Source organism: Oscarella lobularis, chromosome 15, assembly GCF_947507565.1.
Source record: "Oscarella lobularis chromosome 15, ooOscLobu1.1, whole genome shotgun sequence".
NCBI classification, from domain to species: Eukaryota; Metazoa; Porifera; class Homoscleromorpha; order Homosclerophorida; family Oscarellidae; genus Oscarella; species Oscarella lobularis.
In genome coordinates, this window is record NC_089189.1 from 2,420,545 (window position 1) to 2,426,544 (window position 6,000).

The following is a 6,000-nucleotide window of genomic DNA, read 5'->3' on the forward strand; positions in this document are numbered from 1 at the left end:
TAATTTATTACAGGAGAGACCCTTTGGCTAACCCCCTGTAATTTCGCTGTAATTTATTACAGGAGAGACCCGTTGGCTAGCCTCCTGTAGTTTCGCTGTAGTTTATTACAGGAGAGACCCGTTTGCTGACCCCCTGTAATTTCGCTGTAATTTATTACAGGAGAGACCCGTTGGGCCCTCAACTTTATCTTCAACGCCTTAGGATCGAAGTTTAGGCCCTCAACTTTATCTTTAGCTCCTTAGAATCAAAGTTTAAGCCCTTAACTTTATCTTTAGGACCTTAGAATCAAAGTTTAGGCCCTCATCTTTATCTTGAGAACCTTAAAATCGAAGTTTATGCCCTCAACTTTATCTTCAGAGCCTTAGAATCAAAGTTTAGGCCCTCATCTTTATCTTCAGGGCCTTAGAATCGAAGTTTATGCTCTCAACTTTATCTTCAGGGCCTTAGAATCAATTTTTAGGCCCTCAACTTATCTTCAGGTCCTTGGAATCAGAGTTTAGGCCCTCAACTTTATCTTCAGGTCCCTAGAATCAAAGTTTAGGCCCTCAACTTTATCTTCAAATCCTTAGAATCAAAGTTTAGGCCCTCAACTTTATCTTCAGGTTCTTAGAATCAGAGTTTAGGCCCTCAACTTTATCTTCATGTCTTCAGAATCAGAGTTTTGACTCTGAACTTTAACTTCTGACCCTTAGAATCAAAGTTTGGGCCTTCAAATTTCTCTTCAGGGCCTTAGAATCAAAAGTTTTGGCCTTCAACTTTATCTTCAGGTCCTTAGAATAAAAGTCTAGGCTCTCAACTTTATCTTCAGGTCCTTAGAATCAGAGTTTTGGCTCTGAACTTTAACTTCAGACCCTTAGAATCAAAGTTTGGGCCTTCAAATTTCTCTTCAGGGCCTTAGAATCAAACGTTTTGGCCTTCAACTTTATCTTCAGGGCCTTAGAATCAAAGTCTAGGCCCTCAACTTTATCTTCAGGGCCTTAGAATCAGAGTTTAGGCCCTCAACTTTATCTTCAGGTTCTTAGAATCAAAGTCTAGGCCCTCAACTTTATCTTCAGGTCCTTAGAATAAAAGTCTAGGCTCTCAACTTTATCTTCAGGTCCTTAGAATCAGAGTTTTGGCTCTGAACTTTAACTTCAGACCCTTAGAATCAAAGTTTGGGCCTTCAAATTTCTCTTCAGGGCCTTAGAATCAAAGTTTTGGCCTTCAACTTTATCTTCAGGGCCTTAGAATCAAAGTCTAGGCCCTCAAATTTATCTTCAGGGCCTTAGAATCAGAGTTTAGGCCCTCAACTTTATCTTCAGGCCCTTAGAATCAAAGTCTAGGCCCTCAACTTTATCTTCAGGCCCTTAGAATAAAAGTTTAGGTCCTCAACTTTATCTTCAGGTCCTTAGAATCAAAGTTTAGTCTCTCAACTTTATCTTCAGGTCCTTAGAATCGGAGTTTAGGCCCTCAACTTTATCTTCAGGCCCTTAGAATCAAAGTTTAGGCGTTCAACTTTATCTTCAGGGCCTTAGAATCAAAGTTTAGGCCCTCAACTTTATCTTCAGGTCCTTAGAATCAAAGTTAAGGCCCTCAACTTTATCTTCAGGTCCTTAGAATCAAAGTCTAGGCCCTCAACTTTATCTTCAGGCCCTTAGAATAAAAGTTTAGGCCCTCAACTTTATCTTCAGCCTCTTAGAATCAAAGTTTAGGCCGTCAACTTTATCTTCAGGTCCTTAGAATCAAAGTCTAGGCCCTCAACTTTATCTTCAGGTCCTTAGAATCAGAGTTTAGGCCCTCAACTTTATCTTCAGGTCCTTAGAATCAAAGTTTAGGCCCTCAACTTTATCTTCAGGCTCTTAGAATCAAAGTTTAAGCCGTCAACTTTATGTTCAGGTCCTTAGAATCAAAGTCTAGGCCCTCAACTTTATCTTCAGGGCCTTAGAATCAGAGTTTAGTCCCTCAACTTTATCTTCAGGTCCCTAGAATCAAAGTTTAGGCCCTTAACTTTATCTTCAGGCTCTTAGAATCAAAGTTTAAGCCGTCAACTTTATCTTCAGGTCCTTAGAATTAAAGTTTGGGCCTTCAAATTTCTCTTCAGGGCCTTAGAATCAAAGTTTAGGCCTTCAACTTTATCTTCAGGGCCTTAGAATCAAAGTCTAGGCGCTCAACTTTATCTTCAGGGCCTTAGAATCAGAGTTTAGGCCCTCAACTTTATCTTCAGGTCCTTAGAATCAAAGTCTAGGCCCTCAACTTTATCTTCAGGTCCTTAGAATAAAAGTTTAGGTCCTCAACTTTATCTTCAGCGCCTTAGAATCAGAGTTTAGGCCCTCAACTTTATCTTCAGGCCCTTAGAATCAAAGTCTAGGCCCTCAACTTTATCTTCAGGCCCTTAGAATAAAAGTTTAGGCCCTCAACTTTATCTTCAGTTCCTTAGAATCGAAGTTTAGTCTCTCAACTTTATCTTCAGGTCCTTAGAGTCGGAGTTTAGGCCCTCAACTTAATCTTCAGGCCCTTAGAATCAAAGTTTAGGCGTTCAACTTTATCTTCAGGGCCTTAGAATCAAAGTCTAGGCTCTCAACTTTATCTTCAGGCTCTTAGAATAAAAGTTTAGGCCCTCAACTTTATCTTCAGGTCCTTAGAATCAAAGTTTAGTCTCTCAACTTTATCTTCAGGTCCTTAGAATCGGAGTTTAGGCCCTCAACTTTATCTTCAGGGCCTTAGAATCAGAGTTTAGGCCCTCAACTTTATCTTGAGGTTCTTAGAATGAAAGTCTAGGCCCTCAACTTTATCTTCAGGTCCTTAGAATAAGAGTTTTGGCTCTGATCTTTAACTTCAGACCCTTAGAATCAAAGTTTGGGCCTTCATATTTCTCTTCAGGGCCTTAGAATCAAAGTTTTGGCCTTCATCTTTATCTTCAGGGCCTTAGAATCAAAGTCTAGGCCCTACACTTTATCTTCAGGCCCTTAGAATAAAAGTTTAGACCCTCAACTTTATCTTCAGGTCCTTAGAATCAAAGTTTAGTCTCTCAACTTTATCTTCAGGTCCTTAGAATCGGAGTTTAGGCCCTCAACTTTATCTTTAGCTCCTTAGAATCAAAGTTTAAGCCCTTAACTTTATCTTTAGGACCTTAGAATCAAAGTTTAGGCCCTCATCTTTATCTTGAGAACCTTAAAATCGAAGTTTATGCCCTCAACTTTATCTTCAGAGCCTTAGAATCAAAGTTTAGGCCCTCATCTTTATCTTCAGGGCCTTAGAATCGAAGTTTATGCTCTCAACTTTATCTTCAGGGCCTTAGAATCAATTTTTAGGCCCTCAACTTATCTTCAGGTCCTTGGAATCAAAGTTTAGGCCCTCAACTTTATCTTCAGGTTCTTAGAATCAAAGTTTAGGCCCTCAACTTTATCTTCAAGTCCCTAGAATCAAAGTTTAGGCCCTCAACTTTATCTTCAAATCCTTAGAATCAAAGTTTAGGCCCTCAACTTTATCTTCAGGTTCTTAGAATCAGAGTTTAGGCCCTCAACTTTATCTTCAGGTCCTTAGAATAAAAGTCTAGGCTCTCAACTTTATCTTCAGGTCCTTAGAATCAGAGTTTTGGCTCTGAACTTTAACTTCAGACCCTTAGAATCAAAGTTTGGGTCTTCAAATTTCTCTTCAGGGCCTTAGAATCAAAGTTTTGGCCTTCAACTTTATCTTCAGGGCCTTAGAATCAAAGTCTAGGCCCTCAAGTTTATCTTCAGGGCCTTAGAATCAGAGTTTAGGCCCTCAACTTTATCTTCAGGCCCTTAGAATCAAAGTCTAGGCCCTCAACTTTATCTTCAGGCCCTTAGAATAAAAGTTTAGGTCCTCAACTTTATCTTCAGGTCCTTAGAATCAAAGTTTAGTCTCTCAACTTTATCTTCAGGTCCTTAGAATCGGAGTTTAGGCCCTCAACTTTATCTTCAGGCCATTAGAATCAAAGTTTAGGCGTTCAACTTTATCTTCAGGGCCTTAGAATCAAAGTTTAGGCCCTCAACTTTATCTTCAGGTCCTTAGAATCAAAGTTTAGGCCCTCAACTTTATCTTCAGGTCCTTAGAATCAAAGTCTAGGCCCTCAACTTTATCTTCAGGCCCTTAGAATAAAAGTTTAGGCCCTCAACTTTATCTTCAGGCTCTTAGAATCAAAGTTTAGGCCGTCAACTTTATCTTCAGGTCCTTAGAATCAAAGTCTAGGCCCTCAACTTTATCTTCAGGTCCTTAGAATCAGAGTTTAGGCCCTCAACTTTATCTTCAGGTCCTTAGAATCAAAGTTTAGGCCCTCAACTTTATCTTCAAGCTCTTAGAATCAAAGTTTAAGCCGTCAACTTTATGTTCAGGTCATTAGAATCAAAGTCTAGGCCCTCAACTTTATCTTCAGGGCCTTAGAATCAGAGTTTAGTCCCTCAACTTTATCTTCAGGTCCCTAGAATCAAAGTTTAGGCCCTTAACTTTATCTTCAAATCCTTAGAATTAAAGTTTAGGCCCTCAACTTTATCTTCAGGTCCTTAGAATCAGAGTTTAGGCCCTCAACTTTATCTTCAGGTCCTTAGAATCAGAGTTTTGACCCTGAACTTTAACTTTAGACCGTTAGAATCAAAGTTTAGACCTTCAACTTTATCTTCAGGTTCTTAGAATCAGAGTTTTGGCCCTGAACTTTAACTTCAGACCCTTAGAATCAAAGTTTGGGCCTTCAAATTTCTCTTCAGGGCCTTAGAATCAAAGTTTAGGCCTTCAACTTTATCTTCAGGGCCTTAGAATCAAAGTCTAGGCGCTCAACTTTATCTTCAGGGCCTTAGAATCAGAGTTTAGGCCCTCAACTTTATCTTCAGGTCCTTAGAATCAAAGTCTAGGCCCTCAACTTTATCTTCAGGTCCTTAGAATAAAAGTTTAGGTCCTCAACTTTATCTTCAGCGCCTTAGAATCAGAGTTTAGGCCCTCAACTTTATCTTCAGGCCCTTAGAATCAAAGTCTAGGCCCTCAACTTTATCTTGAGGTTCTTAGAATGAAAGTCTAGGCCCTCAACTTTATCTTCAGGTCCTTAGAATAAGAGTTTTGGCTCTGATCTTTAACTTCAGACCCTTAGAATCAAAGTTTGGGCCTTCATATTTCTCTTCAGGGCCTTAGAATCAAAGTTTTGGCCTTCATCTTTATCTTCAGGTCCTTAGAATCAAAGTTTAGGCTCTCAACTTTATCTTCAGGTCCTTAGAATCAAAGTCTAGGCCCTCAACTTTATCTTCAGGCCCTTAGAATAAAAGTTTAGGCTCTCAACTTTATCTTCAGGGCCTTAGAATCAAAGTCTATGTCCTCAAGTTTATCTTCAGGGTTTTAGAATCAGAGTTTAGGCCCTCAACTTTATCTTCAGGTCCTTAGAATCAGAGTTTTGACCCTGAACTTTAACTTCAGACCGTTAGAATCAAAGTTTAGACCTTCAACTTTATCTTCACGTTCTTAGAATCAGAGTTTTGGCCCTGAACTTTAACTTCAGACCCTTAGAATCAAAGTTTGGGCCTTCAAATTTCTCTTCAGGGCTTTAGAATCAAAGTTTAGGCCTTCAACTTTATCTTCAGGGCCTTAGAATCAAAGTCCAGGCCCTCAAGTTTATCTTCAGCGCCTTAGAGTCAGAGTTTAGGCCCTCAACTTTATCTTCAGGTCCTTAGAATCAAAGTCTAGGTCCTCAACTTTATCTTCAGGTCCTTAGAATAAAAGTTTAGGTCCTCAACTTTATCTTCAGGCTCTTAGAATCAAAGTTTAGGCCATCAACTTTATCTTCAGGTCCTTAGAATCAAAGTCTAGGCCCTCAACTTTATCTTCAGGTCCTTAGAATCAGAGTTTTGGCTCTGAACTTTAACTTCAGACCCTTAGAATCAAAGTTTGGGCCTTCAAATTTCTCTTCAGGGCCTTAGAATCAAAGTTTTGGCCTTCAACTTTATCTTCAGGGCCTTAGAATCAAAGTCTAGGCCCTCAAGTTTATCTTCAGGCTCTTAGAATCAAAGTTTAGGCCG